Below are 17,070 nucleotides of genomic sequence, written 5' to 3'. Positions count from 1 at the left end.
ATATCAGTCCCCGGAGCATGTTCGCTCTGGGTCTGATTACCGGCGACCACGGGGCAGGCGGCGTGTGATGTCACGCCCCCGTGTGACGTTGAGCTCCGCCCCTCAATGCAAGCCTATGGGAGGGGGCGTGAAAGCCAATAGGCTTGCATTGAGGGGCGGAGCGTGACAAAACACGGGGTCGGAGGCATGACGTCACACGCCGCCGGCCCCGTGGTCGCCGGTAATCAGACCCGGAGCGAACATGCTCTGGGGACTGATTTTAACTGGGGTGATGCCTGCAGTCCCAAGCGGCGGGACCCCCGTAATCAAGCATCTTCTCCCCCCTATCCTTTAGATAGGGTATAAGATGTCTAAGCGCCGGAGTACCCCTTTTAATTAGGCCCCATTTGTCACAGAAAACAAACTCCATCAGCCCATGATTAATCACCTTCAACTGTATAAACACTCTGACGCTGCAGTCAGTGACTGCAGCATCTAAAAAGGAGCTTAAAAGCCAGGATGGAAGTTCTATCCAATCTCAGAATTAGCAGCAGAGTGTCAGCTGCAAAATCTGGCTATTTACATTCGCAATTTCCCAGGTAGATATAAGCTTTAGCTGTTTAATAATGTCCGGGCAGAACTGGAGATCAGGGTCTAGAAGATATAATAATTTAACCCATTTGTAACACCAGGCATACAGGTACGCCCTTGCCCCCAGGGCCTTAACCACTTAAGGACTCATTGCGTACCTGTACGCCCTGAGCCCGGTGTGAAAAACAGGGTCATGCCGTGACCCCGCATCACACTGGGTCGGTCCCGGCTGCTAACGGTAGCAAGGACCCTGGGCTAACAGCATGCGGCACCGATCATTGTGCCGCGCGCTGTTAACCCTTCAGACGCGGCGATCAAAGTTGACCGCCACATCTAAAAACGAAAGTAAACGCTTCCCGGCAGCTCAGTCGGGCTTATCGGGACATAGCGATAAAATCGCGATGTTCCGATCAGCTGGGACACAGGCGGTGGTCTCCTTACCTGTCTCCGCAGCATCCGATCGGGGTTTGATTGCTCCAAGCCTGAGCTACAGGCTTGAGCAATCGTGCCCCTATCTCGCTGATCTGTGCAAAGGTATGGCTTTGCAGGGATCAGCATAAGAGATCAGTGTATGCAGTGCTATAGCTTCCTATGGGAGCTATAGCACTGCAAAAAAATAAATAAATAAAAAAGTGGCAAAAAAACAAGTTAACAAGGGTTTTTTGAACATCTGACCACTGTCACTTTAAACATTAATAACTCTGGAATGCTTTTAGTTATCATTCTGATTCAGAGATAGTTTTTTCGTGACATATTCTACTTTAACATGGTGGTAAATTTTTGTCGATATTTGCATCCTTTCTTGGTGAAAAATCCCAAAATTTGATGAAAAAAATTGAAAATTTTGCATTTTTCTAACTTTGAAGCTCTCTGCTTGTAAGGAAAATGGATATTCCAAAAAAAAATTTTTTTATTCACATTTCCAATATGTCGACTTTATCTCTGCATCATAAAGTTGACATGTTTTTACTTTTGGAAGACACCAGAGGGCTTCAAAGTTCAGCAGCAATTTTTCACAAAATTTTCAAACTCACTATTTTTCAGGGACCAGTTCAGGTTTGAAGTGGATTTGAAGGGTCTTCATATTAGAAATACCTCATAAAAGACCCCATTATAAAAACTGCACCCCCCAAAGTATTCAAAATGACATTCAGTCAGCGTTTTAACCCTTTAGGTGTTTCACAGGAATAGCAGCAAAGTGAAGGAGAGAATTCACAATCTTCATTTTTTACACTCGCATGTTCTTGTAGACCCAATTTTTGAATTTTTACAAGGGGTAAAAGGAGAAAATGTATACTTGTATTTGTAGCCCAATTTCTCTCGAGTAAGCACATACCTCATATGTCTATGTAAAGTGTTCGGCGGGCGCAGTAGAGGGCTCAGAAGCGAAGGAGCGACAAGGGGATTTTGGAGATTAAGTTTTTCTGAAATGGTTTTTGGGGGGCATGTCGCATTTAGGAAGCCCCTATGGGGCCAGAACAGCAACAACAAAAAGAAAAAAAAACAAAACACATGGCATACCATTTTGGAAACTAGACCCCTTGAGGAACGTAACAAGGAAATAAGTGAGCCTTAATACCCCACAGGGGTTTCACGACTTTTGCATATGTAAAAATAATTTTTTTTTTTTTTTTTTAACTAAAATGTGTGTTTCCCCCCCAAATTTCACATTTTTGCAAGGGTTAATAGCAGAAAATACCCCCCCCCCCCAAAATTTGTAACCCCATTTCTTCTGAGTATGGAGGTACCCCATAAGTTGACCTGAAGTGCACTACGGGCGAACTACAATGCTCAGAAGAGAAGTCATATTTGGCTTTTTGAGAGCAAATTTAGGAAGCCCCTATGGTGCCAGAACAGAAAAAAAAAAAAAAACACATGGCATACCATTTTGGAAACTAGACCCCTTGAGGAACATAACAAGGAATAAAGTGAGCCTTAATACCCCACAGGGGTTTCACGACTTTTGCATATGTAAAAACATTTTTTACTAAAATGTGTGTTTCCCCCCAAATTTCACATTTTTGCAAGGGTTAATAGCAGAAAATACCCCCCAAAATTTGTAACCCCATCTCTTCTGAGTATGGAAGTACCCCATAAGTGGACGTCAAATGCACTACGGGATCGCTACAATGCTCAGAAGAGAAGGAGTCACATTTGCAAATGTTGCTGAAATGGGAGAAGACCTGTCGCATTTAGGAAGCCCCTATGGTGCCAGGACAGCAAAAAAAAAAAAAAAAGAAAAAAAAAAGAAAAAAAAAACATGGCATACTATTTTGGAAACTGCCCCCCCTCAAAGGAACATAAGGGGTATGGAGGTGTTTGATAAATATTCATGAAGTGGGATGTGAAAATGAAAAATTAGATTTTTTTTTACACTAAAATGCTGGGGTTACCCCAAATTTTTCATTTTCACAAGTGGTAAAAGGAGAAAATGTCATTGTAAATGTCTAAATACATTTCTTTGGAGTAAGGCCATACCTCAAGTCTGGGCATAAACAGCGTGCACACCGGTCTCCGAGGTGCCGGAGATCAGTCAGGGTCCTTGAGCTTTGGCTTTCTCCTATGGAGCCAGAACAGTGGGACCCCCCCCCTAAAGGGGCATTACATGGGGTAAATAACTGGGGTACACTAAGTAACTTAAATGGGGTACAGTGGGACATAAAATTATAAAAAACAGATTATGTTCCCAGAATGATGACCCAAAGCATAGCCAAAACAAAAGAAATATGCCCGCCCCAAACCCTATGCTCTGAATCATCATTCTGGAATGTGATGTGTGGCCGTCCCTTACTTGTTGCCTCAAATGCGCACCCCAAGCGCTGCGCATTTGAGGCAACATAAAAAGTCCCTGATGATATTGACTCAGTGACCCATGACCCATTTTTTTTTTATAAAAAATACCCCCAGAGGCCTTATCAGTTTTTTTTTTCGGGGGGATCAAATATTTTTTTGCCCAATTTAGTGGTTTTATGGGGTCAAAACTTGGAATGTACTCTGGACTTGGTACATGGGGGTCAAATTGTGGAAAATTAAAATGAAGAGAGAAAATTTAGAACTCCATGGAAGTGTGATACTCCCTGAAGCAATCCTTAATGCAGAGGCCCGGAATATCTGGGCAAGTGTCACATTGAGTGGTGGTGTCCTTCCGAATCCCCCTCTTGTAACACACTCTGCATCTTTTCTGGGCTTGTCCCTTCTTTCCAGTGTGGGGGACCTCACCTGGAAAGTGTTGGCCTGGGACGATCCTGGCACCTATTACTTCAGTTCCTTGGGAAGTCCGGCCTGCTCTTTCCTGGTCGCCAAAGATCAGGACCTTTAGGACTTCTTCTTGGAACTGGAGGACTGTCCCTGTGTTGCCAGCTTACTGGGACAGTACAAAAGAGTTGTACATGGCAACCTGTACCATGTAGACCGCAACTTTTTTGTACCATACCTGTGTTTTCCGCATGGCGTTATATGGCTTGACGACTTGATCAGAAAGATCAACTCCCCCCATATACTGATTGTAGTCCAGAATACAATCGGGCTTGAGGACCGGTGTTGTGGTACCTCGCACAGGGACAGGTGAGCTGCCGTTGCCATGAATAGTGGTCAGCATAAGGACATCCCTCTTATTCCTTATACTTGACCAGCAACAGGTTTTCATGGGCAAGGGCACGGGACTCACCATTGGGAATAGGTGTCTTAAAATTTAGAGGGAGGCCTCTCTGGTTTTTCCGCACGGTCCCACAAGCGGACGTGGATTAGGCGGCAAGAGATGTGAACAAAGGGATGCTGGTATAAAAGTTGTCCACGTACACGTGGTAACGCTTATCCAGCAATGGGTGCACAAGCTCCCAAACGATTTTCCCGCTAACACCCAGAGTGGGGTCCCTCATACACTCTAAACTTGAAAGTGTACTCGGAGGTACTCTCACAAAGTTTATAGAGCTTCACGCCATACCGCGCCCGCTTCGAGGGAATATACTGGCGGAAGATGAGTCTCCCCTTAAAACTGATGAGAGACTCATCAACTGAGAGCTCCCTGAGGGGTACATAAGCCTCCAAAAATTTGGCCCCTAAGTGATCGATGACCGGCCTCACTTTGTAAAGCTGGTCATAGGAGGGATCTCCTCGGGGTGGACATGCCTCATTATATGCATAATTCAGGCATTTCCAAATGGCCTCGAACCGCCTCTGTGCCATGATCATACTGTAAAGCAGGGTCTGGTATAGGATGTCCCCGCTCCAGTACTGTCTGACACTGGGCTTTTTGACCAGGCCCATATGCAGCAAGAGGCCCCAAAATGTCCTCATTTCTGCTGCGTCAATGGCGCACCATTCATTGGACCTGGACAAAAAAAGAATCAGGGTGGTGGGCGATGAACTGCCTGGCGTACAGATTCGTCTGCTCCACCATCAGATTGACAAAACGGTCACTGAAAAAAATAACTGAGTCAATTTCAGTGAATCCAGAATTGTCAATCCGGACTCTGGAGTCGCCAACAAACTCCGGAACCCCTGGCTGATAACCCTCTAGGGGTCTCCAGACAGGTTCACCGGAAGGGGGCTCCGGTAAACTTGTCTGGGGGGGGGGGGGGTCGGACTCCTAGTACGAGCGGCATCACCACTCACACTAGTGCCGTGGATTGTAATTTGCCATAGATTGTGATGGAGTGACTCAGCAGTTTTCCCTGCTTGAGCGCTCCGCCTCCATCACATTCTATAGGCTGTCACTCAACCATTGGTAACTGCGGGGGCTGGGGGTGTGTGCGCGAGTGTCACGTGACATTTAACCATCAGGCATCGCAGCTCACGGCAGTCTCACTTGGGCTATCACAGGGAGAGGATCTCTCCCTGTGATAGCCCGAAGCTGCACGGAGCTCTTATGGAGTCTGTGGCCCGATTCCGAGAGCGGAATGGAGCCACAGAAGTCAATCTATTTACTGTGTCCTCCCCGCTGCGCCTGTCAGCTTGTGTGCCCCTCGCACTAGCTGACAGTCAGTGTCACCCGCCAACGCGATCACTATTCACCGCTAACGGGACCCCTGTGCCCGCTAGCAGTGTTATGTGTCCCCGCTGCGCCTGTCAGCTTGTGTGCCCCTCACACAAGCTGACAGTCAGTGTCACCTGCCAGCGCGAGCAATGTTCACTGCTAACGGGACCCCTGTGCCCACTAGCAGTGTTACGTGTGTCCTCCGCATGCGCGAGCCATCCACCCCGCCCGCCCGCGGCTCTGTTCCCCGCTCCCTGTTAGCTCAGGGAAGGGGAAACCGATTTAAAGTGCTTCGGGCGCAGCGCTAGCCATTGAGCATGCGTAGGTTCGAGCGCAGCTAAATTTGTACTGCGCATGCGCAGCACTATGCAAATACTCTACAACTGCGCTAACACTATGCTACGCTAAAAACTGTAAAACCGCGCTAACACTAAACTAAAGCTACGCTAAAATTGAGCTAACGCTACGCTAACTATGCTAAAATCGCGCTAACACTACTCTAACTACTTTATACCTGTGTAAAACAACAACTCCCAGCATGCCTTGGCAGCCTTTAGCTGTCTGGGCATGCTGGGAGTTGTGGTCCCTTCACTGCACTACAACTCTCAGCATACCCGGGCAGCCTTCAGCTGTCTGGGCATGCTGGGAGTTGTGGTGCCATCAGCTAAATTACAACTCCCAGCATGCCTGGGCTGCCTTTAGCTGTCTGGGCATGCTGGCAGTTGTAGTCCCTTTGCTGTCTAATCTAAGCTAAACTACAACTCCTAGCATGCCTGGGCAGCCTTTAGCTGTCTGGGCATGCTGGGTGTTGTCCTAAACTACAACTCCCAGCATGCCTGGGCAGCCTTTAGCTGTCTGGGCATGCTGGGAGTTGTAGTCCCTTTGCTGTCTAATCTAAGCTAAACTACAACTCCTAGCATGCCTGGGCAGCCTTTAGCTGTCTGGGCATGCTAGGAGTTGTAGTCCCTTCGCTGTATAATCTAAGCTAAACTACAACTCCTAGCATGCCCTGGCAGCCTTTAGCTGTATGGGCATGCTGGGAGTTGTTGTCCTAAACTACAACACCCATGCTGGGAGTTGTGGTGCCTAACCCCCTTTCACTTTTAATACTAAGCCATGCTAAACTACACTAACTATAGCCCTACGCTATATGTGTAGTGCTGCGCATGCGCAGTACAAATTTAGCTGCGCTCGAACCTACGCATGCGCAATGGCTAGCGCTGCGCCCAAAGCACTTTAAATCTGTTTCCCGTTACTTGAGCTAACAGGGAGCGGGGACAGAGCCGCGGGCGGGCGGGGTGGATGGCTCGCGCAGGCGGAGGACACACGTAACACTGCTAGCGGGCACAGGGGTCCCGTTAGCAGTGAACATTGCTCACGCTGGCGGGTGACCCTGACTGTCAGCTTGTGTGAGGGGCACACAAGCTGACAGGCGCAGCGGGGAGGACACAGTAAATGGATTGACTTCTGTGGCTCCATTCCGCTCTCGGAATCGGGCCACTGACGCCAAAAGAGCTCCATGCAGCTTTGGGCTATCACAGGGAGAGATCCTCTCCCTGTGATAGCCCAAGTGAGACTGCCGTGAGCTACGATGCCTGATGGTTAAATATGTCACGTGACACTCGTGTGCACACACCCCCCCCCCAGCCCCCGCAGTAACCAATGGTTGGGGGGGCGGTGTGCAAGTGTCAACCTATAGAATGTGATGCAGGAGGAGCGCTCGAGCAGGGAAAACTGCTGAGTCACTCCATCACAATCTATGGCAAATTACAATCCACGGCACTGCACCGGCCACTATCATGGGGGGGTACGTGGCCTCCTACTAGATGATGAGGAGGAGGACGATGAAGAACACAAATGTTGGATCTTCATCAACCTCACTGACAGATTCGGAGTCGGAGGCAAGAAAAGCGTATGCCTCCGCTACCGAAAATGCCCGGTGAGCCATTTCTTTTTTCTACGGTGGCTGGGGGGGGAGGGGGGGGTGTTATGTACTGTGTGTGTGCTTGGTGTATGTATGTATATATATAACGGTGTGTGATTAGAAATCACACACCGTTATATGGGGGGGGGGAAATGCTGCAGCCCAAAAAAAAAAAAAAAATGGGGGGGGGCCTAATGCAGCGCCCTGAACCCTTAACAAGGCCCGGGTCACACTGAAAAACTGCAGAAGACCCTTGGGGACCTATTAGGGGGTCAGGGGGTGAAATTTTTTAAAACTTTTTTTAACTCTCTTTTTTTTACTATTTACCCTACCTTTCCCTGGGCTGTAAGCTTTCCCTGATCTATAGGGGGGCTTCTTTTCTTCGGGCTCCGATCTCGGCAGAGGGGGGGTCCCCGGCTTGCTCCAGCAGCTCTGACCGCTGACTGAACTCAGCCAGCCGCGGGAGCTGCAGGAGGATGCTGTTAACTCCTCCCCTGCCGGCTGCTATTGGCTGGACGATCAGTAGCAGCGATCCTGGGGGGGGGGGGGTGGCGAAATGTATCATACACCCCCGATTACCTTGTATCTCCGGGTCAGTGGGTCACACGTGACCCGCATCGCCGGAATAGCCGCAAATCGCATGTGTGAATTCACATGCGATTTGCGTCGATCGCCGACATGGGGGGGGGGGGGTCTAATGACCCCCCTGGGCATTTGCACGGGATGCCTGCTGAATGATTTCAGCAGGCATCCCGGTCCGATCCCTGCCCGGTGGGGACCAGAACTGCCCATTACGTAACTGTACGTCCTTGGTCCTTAAGACCCAGGGTGTCGGGATGTAACGTTACATCATGGGTCCTGTAGGGGTTAACCCCTTCTCTAATAAAAGTTTGAATCACCCCCCTTTTCCCATAAAAAAAAAAAAAAAAAAAAAAAAAATTAAATTAAAATAAAAATTTACATATGTGGTATCGCCGCGTGCGTAAATGTCCGAACTATAAAATTATATCATTAATTAAACCGCACGGTCAATGGCGTACGCGCAAAAATATTCCTAAGTCCAAAATAGCGTATTTTTGGCCACTTTTTATATCATAAAAAAAATGAATAAAAAGCGATCAAAAAGTCCGATAAACACAAAAATGGTACCGATAAAAATTTCAGAACACGGCGCAAAAAATTAGCCCTCATACTGGCCTGTACACAGAAAAAAAAAAAAAAAAAGTTACAGGGGTCAGAAGATAACAATTTTACACGTATAAATTTTCCTGCATGTAGTTATGATTTTTTTCAGAAGTGCGACAAAATCAAACCTATATAAGTAGGGTATCATTTTAACCGTATGGACCTACAGAATAAAGATAAGGAGTAATTTTGACCAAAAAATGCACTGTGTAGATACTGAATCCCCCAAAAGTTTGAAATGAATTTTTTTCTTCAATTTTGTCGAACAATGATTTTTTTCCCCCCGTTTCGCCGTAGATTTTTTGGTAAAATGACTAATGTCACTGCAAAGTAGAATTGGTGGCGCAAAAAATAAGCCATCATATGGATTTTTAGGTGCAAAATTTAAAGAGTTATGATTTTTAGAAGGTGATGAGGAAAAAAAGAAAATGCAAAAAACGGAAAAACGCTGAGTCCTTAAGGGGTTAAAGGGGTCGGAATTTTTTCTTTTTTTTTCCAAATGAACTGGTGCCAGAAAGTTAAACAGATTTGTAAACTACGTCTATTAAAAAATCTTAATTGTTTTAGTACTCTTTAGCAGCTATATGCTAAAGAGGAAATTCTTTACTTTTTGAATTTCTTTTTTGTGGTGTTCACTGTGCTCTCTGCCGACATCTCTGTCCATGTCAGGAACTGTCCAGAGTAGCATAGGTTTGCTATGGGGATTTTTCTCCTGCTCTGGACAGTTCCTGTGGACAACATAAAAAATAAATTTTAAAAAATTGAAAGATTTTCCTCTGTAGCAAACTAAAGTAGTGAAAGGATTAAGATTTTTTAATAGAAGTAATTTACAAGTCTGTTTAACTTTCTGGCACCAGTTCATTTAAAAAAAAAAAAGGTTTTTCAATTGACTACCCCTTTAACTCACCTGTTCAGATAGATGTTGCATAATTAGATACAGGTATATATGATTATAATGACTAGTTGAAAGATGTATATACACAAAGAGTACTTAACTACCAGGTCAAAAAGTATGCCCCGACCTTCGAGTACACCCAATTCATGGCTTTATTTGTGCGCATACAAAGATGGCTGACAGGCTGGAGTTGCATAGATTACTAATAGATGGTACATAATAAAATTAGATAGTATAAATGATTAGATAGATGGTTCATAATTAGATAGTTGTATAGATGGTTAATAATGACCAACTGAAAGATGTATATAGATACAGAGTAAATAACTACCGCGTTAAAGTATGCCCGGGAAAGTGTAAGCCTTGCCCTGGGCGTACATTTAACAACATTTATTGATAATTATTAAATAAATGGCATAAAAGGAAAGTGGCAGCATTGAGGGAAAAGTGACCCTCTACACTGCCTGTAGTAATACACCTCAGAAATAAGCAGAGATAAGTATCACGCAGTGTGTTTGTAGGGTGTATTTTCGTTTAGTATACCTTATTTTGTGGAGCTCGCAAAGCAAAAAAACAATACACCCAAATTTCCAAGCTTCGGACACCTAGGGCAAAAGGAACATCAGCAGGATACTCCGTATTGAGCAAAGAACAGGAGTACCAGACCATGTCAGCCTCATGCTATGCCAGCCTGTGTGGCTACTCACGACTCCACAGAATGCTGGCCATGTTCCCAAAACTGCAGTGGCAGACAAAGAACAGCGTGCGATCGTGCATTCTATGCTTACTGACCGGGTGGAGTCTCACGTCATACTTGTGCGCCGGCACGTGTAAACCACAGCGGCGCTAGGCACGTGTTAATCACAGCAGCCCGTGCACAGGGAGATACTTCACACCTCTCAGGTGGAGTGTGTTAGTCTACCTTATGAACTGGTCACAGCAGGAACAATTGAGACCTTCAAAACTGGGTTAGATACACTCCTAACACAATATAGCATTAAAGCTTATGCAGAAATATAGCATCACATCAGTTCCCCTCTAGAGATGAGCGAACTTACAGTAAATTCGATTCGTCACGAACTTCTCGGCTCGCCAGTTGATGGCTTTTCCTGCATAAATTAGTTCAGCTTTCAGGTGCTCCGGTGGGCTGAAAAAGGTAGATACAGTCCAAGGAGACTATTTCCTAGGAATGTATCCACCTTTTCCAGCCCACCGGAGCACCTGAAGGCTGAACTAATTTACGCAGGTTTAAGTCATCATCTGCCGAGCCGAGAAGTTCGTGACGAATCGAATTTACTGTAAGTTCGCTCATCTCTACTGCCCTCAATCCATCCATACACTTTCCCCTTCAATTCCTTGGCTAAATTTGATGGACATAAATATTTGACAAAAGACATAAGTGAAAATCCGGCCCTGACTGTACAGTACCACATCAGAGTGAGTACAAAGATTGCATGGCTGTTTAGAAGGGCTAAGAAACAGTAAATAATATAGTGTACATAACGGAATGACTGGCACGTTAGGGCTGGAAGCAGGATGTCCGCACTAAACAGAAAGGCATAGAACTAACCAGCCAGACTATGTACAGATGTTGCCACATTACAAGACTAAATAGAATCCCAGGGTCATGGGTGGTAGAGAATTTACATCATAAGAGAAATCTACACTGATAAGCCACTACAATGGACAGGGGCCTAGCCCTATTGATACTATAGTCTAAGCCCTAAAGATGTGGGTGGAGTCTTCTCTTTACTGGGGATTGAGTAGATATTCCCTGGGCGTGGGGAGGGCCTGTCTGTGGGTTTTCATGAGGGTGCAATTAGGGTAGTCATGATGCAGGAACCCTTGTTTGAGGCCTTCTGCTTTTATCTTCTACTCAGTGAGATCTGAGCAGTTCCTCCTGCGGCGGAGATACTGGGGGAGATTTATCAAAACCTTTGCAAAGGAAAAAAAAAAAGTCACCCAAATGCCCATTACAACAAATCAAGTTGCTTATTTCATTTTGCAGAGGCCTTGTGAAAAATGAAAGTAGCGAGTGGATTGGTTGCGAGTGGATTGGTTGCTATGGGCAACTTTTCCCCCACTGTCCCTTATCCCCCTTTTCAGGGATGTTGGGCGACAGCTATCACAAATCAGGAGGCTATTTGTGGCAGTCTTTCTGAAGACTGTGGTATGTAAGCTGCCCTCAGAGACCTTAGTAATAAGGACATCTTAAAAAAAAAAATTATTATATATATAAAATTTTACAGAAAAATTTACTTACTTCAAAAAGGTAAAATGAAGACCAATACTATTAAGGTTTAGAGAGGCCACAAAACGAGACAAAATTATGCTCTTAACCCGACTACAAGACATGGACAGTCAATGTACCAACACCACAATAGTGTAGAGGTCTCAAAATTTTTTTTTTTTCAATGTGTTTTTTATAATTGAATTTTCAGGCTTAGTAGTGGAAGCTGTCTTATAGACTTAATCGATTACTAAGCCGGGGCTTAGCATTAGCCCCAAAATCAGCTAGCAGTAACCTCCAATTATTACCCTGGTACCCACTGCCACAGAGGTCCCAAGAAGAGCCGGTACCAACAGGCCCGGAGTGTAAAATATGGCGCTCCTGGGACTAGGCGGTAACAGGCTGGCGTTATTTAGGCTTTGGAGGACCAGTAACAATGGTCCTCACCCACCTTCGTAATGTCAGGCTGTTGCAGCTTAGTTGGTGTCTGGCAGATAATGAAAATAGGTGGAACCCTATGCTTTTTTTTTAAATAAATAAAAAAACGTGTGTGGTACCAACCAAGCATCTACAGCCTGACGTTATCAGGGTGGGCAAGGACCATTGTTACTGGCCCTCCCCAGCCTTAACACCAGCCTGTTACCGCCTAGGCGCACCATTTTTGACGCTCCAGGCCTGTTGGTACAGGCTCTTCCCGGAACTCACGTGGTGGTGGGGCTAACGCTAAGCCCCTGCTTAGTAATGCATTCTGTCTACAAGACGGCTTCCACTACTAAGCCTGAAAATTCAATTATAAAAAACACAACAACATATTGAGAAAAATAAATAAATACAAAAAAAAAAATCCCCCACAGCCCTCATTAACCCTTTTGATATTTAAAATAAATGCTGTTCATCATCGCAGTTCACTGAATCTGACTTAGTCCTCCGCATTCACGTATCTAAAATGAGGAGAGAAAAACAAACAAACAAACAAAAAAAAAAAGGTTCGTACATATTTGGCGCTCTCCCCTGGGGTGTTCCTAAACAGGGAGCCTCCAATTGTTGACGTCTGCCTACTGTATTCTGTATATACAGGATAGCGCACAATGACAACCTAGAACTGCTCAGCAGCAGTGTGGGTTAACTCTTTCCTTGCTGGGCTCCTGTATAGTATAAATGGGCACACAATGCCCCCCTGTATACTATACAGCCGGCGAAGGTAAATAGTGATGCTCTGCACCCTGTATATGCTATACATAACTCCTCACCTCCTTACACTCTGTAGACCGGGTGCTTTGAATCCAACCCATGGAGTGGTACCCTGAAGGCAGTAAAAAAAATTGCCACAGGGTCAAAAAACGACTGTTTCCACACACCAGCAAAAATGCAAGAAATACTGACAAAAACACAGGAAAAAGCTGTGACAGTTTTTCTGGTGTTTTTTGCTGGTGGACAAAAAAAAATAAAAAATAATATAACTCAATAGAATCCTGACCTCGAAGCAATAGAACAAAATCCTTGTGTACACTTTTCCTGAGAGGTGCATGGAGAACTGTGTGGAGATTTAGAACTTTGCACAAAAGTTATCATGTGCCTTGCACAAGTAAGGCACAAAAAACTTCTACCTACACCAACATTGATACATTTCCCCCACTGTCTCTACATTCTTGATTTTGCTAACTAGACTTGCTTCTTGTCTGGTGTCTATAGGATAGGGCTCGATTGGAGTTGTAACCGCAGACTTGTCCTCTGTTTTTGTCTGATCCAGAAAAATCTGTGTCAGAAGGACAAAATCAGTGTCCGAGCCCCTTTGTCTGTTTTTCTCCAGGACCGAACAGATTATTATCCCTAAAGCCCTGGAGATGGAGCAAAAATTGTGTGCTTGCATTCCTTAAGGTTATATTAAAAGCTTAATAATTAAATCATACTTTGTAACTGGACTTCCTTTACTGAGAACTCTGGGTCCCCTTTAACCCCTTAAGGACCAGGCCAATTTTCACTGTAGGACCAGAGCGTTTTTTGCACATCTGACCACTGTCACTTTAAGAATTAATATCTGTAAAACGCTTTTACCGAATATTCTCATTCTGAGACAGTTTTTTCGTGACATTCTACTTTATTTTGGTGGTAAATTTTTGTTGTTACTTCATGAAAATTTTGCATTTTTCTAACTTTGAAGCTCTCTACTTGTAAGGATAATTGATATTCCAAATACATTTTTATTCACAAATACAATACGTCTATTTTATGTTGGCATCATAAAATGGACATATTTTTACTTTTTTTTTTTTAAATTAGAGGGCTTCAAAGTAGAACAGCAATTTTCAAAAAATTTCATGAAAATTGCAAAATCTGAAGGGACAGATGTTACAGAACTACAACTCTCAGCATGCCTGGGCAGTCTAGGCATGCTGAGAGTTGTAGTTTGGCAACATCTAGAGGGCTACAGTTTGGGGACCACTGTAACAATGGTCCCCAAACTGTGACCCTCAAGATGTTGCAAAACGACAACTCCCAGCATGCCCAGACAGCCTTTGGCTGTCAGGGCATGCTGGGAGTTGCAGTTTGGCCTTCCTAGTGGTTGCCACAGTAAAGATCACATTACTTTCACTTTCATTCCCCCCCCCCCCCCCCCCACGTCGCTTCCCTACCTGAGCCAGGATCCAGCAGTCTGCAGCGACGATCAGCTGTTCCCAGGCATCTTCTCCCCATGTTCCCCGCAACATCCAGGGGTGGGCAGAACGGGGGGTTGCCATGGCAACCCACTGTCCTGCTCTGCCATTGGTCAGAATAAGTTCTGACCAATGGCAGGGGATAGGAGGAGATCGCAGCACTGCGACCTCACTCCTACCCTGCAAGATGATCTGGGCTGTCACTCACAGGTCAGATCATCTCCGGAGACCCGATCAGCCCGGAATAGCGGAAGATCGCATGTCTGAATTGACATGCGATTTTCTGTGATCGCCGATTTCAGCAGGCGTCCAGTTTCGCAACCCGCCAAGCGCGCGGTGGGATGCAAAATTCCCACGGACGTATGAGTACGTGCCTGGTCCTTAAGTGGTTAAACTGACAGAATGTGCATGCTGGGAGTTGTAGTTTTGCCACAGCTGGAGAAACACAGAATTAGGTAACAGACGCTGTGTTTCCCCACCAGTGTGCCTCCAGCAAAACTACAACTCCCAGCATTCACGGTCTGTCAGTGCATGCTGGGAATTGTGGTTTTGCAACAACTAGAGGCACACGGTTTGGGAAACACTGTGTTAGGTAACAGAACCTAGTTCAGTGTTTTCCAACCAGTGTGCCTCAAACTGTTGCAAAACTAGCCAGCTTGTACTGACAGCCGAAGGGCATGCTGGGAGTTGTAGTTTTTCAAGACCTTGAGTAGGGATCGACCGATATCGATTTTTTAGGGCCGATACCGATAAATTGTCAACTTTCAGGCAGATATTCCGGTATAAGTTATCGTCTACTTCAACCCCTGCCCCCCGGGGCAGAAGCCGTTGCAGATCAATGTGAATCAATGTGCAGATCAATTTAAAGTGGGTGCTTTAAATCAATGAACTGCAGCGGCTTTTGCCTTGCCAGAGACCGCTGCTCGCTTCTCTCCCTCTGCCTGTCCTGGGGTCCTGAGTCTAACCACCACAGTTGCCCCATTGCCTCCCCCTCCCCCATCCTCTGCCCACATACCGCCACCGTTCCATCGCCTCCCTCCATCCCCGGTGTTATAATTACCTATTCCTGGGGTCCGCGATACTTCTGGCTCAGTCGGCGTCCTACGCTGTCACTGTGTGCACTGACTGCGTCACCCATGTCCACTCCCCCTGTCACCCATGTCTGCCTTGTCCATTCCCTAGTCCATCCCTGTCACTCATGTTTACCCCCCCCCCCCCCCCATCTACCCTGCCACCCATCTGTCCCTTTGTCACCCCTCTGTCATTCCTGTCCCTCTTTTACCCCCTTGTCCACCCCTCTGACCCCCTGTCTCCCATGTCCATCCCCCCCATCCAACCCTCTGTCACCCCTGTTCACCCTCCATTGTCCACCCCTCTGACCACATCCTTGTCACCCATGTTCACTCTTCTAAACCCATCTGTCACCCTTGTACATCTCCCTACACCCCTCTTTCACCCGTCACCCATGTACACCACTCTGTCCAACCGTCACCCATGTACACCCCTCTGTCCACTCCTCTACACCCCTCTGTACACTCCTCTACACCCGTCACCATGTACACTCCTCTATACCCGTCATTAGAGAGTTGCTGTATAAAGCAGCACTTTAAACTACATACCCACTGATAAATAGATATAGTGCATTGCATTTTTTACCCCCCCCCCTTTTTTTTTTTTTGCTCGTCAACCTTGGTAGCGGTGCCCAGCGGAATTTTTTTTCCCCCCGAGGTGTGCCCCGACCCGAAAAAGTTGGGAAACACTGCTCTAAGCAGTATGAGTTATGCCATGTACTGCCGCGTAAGCGTACACCTGTAATTAGAGGGCATACCCTGAAGTAAAAATGATAGAAATTAAAGATATGTGAATGAGGGAGGGTTAGGTGGGGCATGAAGAACTCGTGGCGTCAGTAACAGGTACTACCGCGGGTTCTTATAGCAAATCCCCGCCCCTCCCACAAACTCAGGCTAAATGCTTTAGCCTTCTTACTTGTGGTCGGTGCTCATAAGCATAGGGTACCTACCTGCTAACACCTTATACCAGACTAGACAGAATCTAGAACCTCTAGGCAGTTTGAGTTATGCCATGTAAGAGTACACCTGTAATTAGAGGGCAAAAACTTCAATATCAGTACAAAAACGCTTTATTATAATATTACATAATAATCACATTACCACCAATTGAAAGGCGTGACACCTTTCTGACTTGGGGTTAGGGATTTAACTTGTGCAAGTATTCGATATCCAGCGCTCCAACTTCTTGATGACGTGAGCTGGTACACCATGCAGAGATGCCGACGCCACGGCACCTATGCGTACCGTGAGGCCGGATATAACTGATGGATTACTACCCAATGCTTTAACCAAGCTGCAAATATGTCTAACGAATTGTGCCGTAGTGAGGGCGGCCCCTCTAAACAGCAACAGCGGTTCTATTCACACCATGGCACGACGTTGATGTCGCTGCCCCGAAGCGTGGAAAGTGATCGAATACCACGGATGGGTCATTACCTAAGGATGTAGTGAGGATATTTACATGCCTGACCAATTGACGTAGTGGTGAGTGCCGCCCCCTTAACCAACCATGGCTGACCCTCGTTTGATCCTAAACGTGCAAAAAAACAAAGCTTGCAACACTCGA

General features: G+C 46.0%; 1 protein-coding gene across 1 annotated transcript in view; it reads right to left on the bottom strand.

The window, feature by feature from the left end:
- The window catches only part of HSPE1 (heat shock protein family E (Hsp10) member 1), a 35,378-nt gene that overhangs the window by 924 nt on the left and 17,384 nt on the right, over positions 1-17,070 (bottom strand). The window lies entirely within an intron of this gene.

Source organism: Hyla sarda, chromosome 8, assembly GCF_029499605.1.
Source record: "Hyla sarda isolate aHylSar1 chromosome 8, aHylSar1.hap1, whole genome shotgun sequence".
In the NCBI taxonomy this organism is placed as follows: domain Eukaryota; kingdom Metazoa; phylum Chordata; class Amphibia; order Anura; family Hylidae; genus Hyla; species Hyla sarda.
The sequence above is the reverse complement of the archived record's forward strand: the minus strand, read 5'-3'. Positions and strand labels throughout refer to the sequence as shown.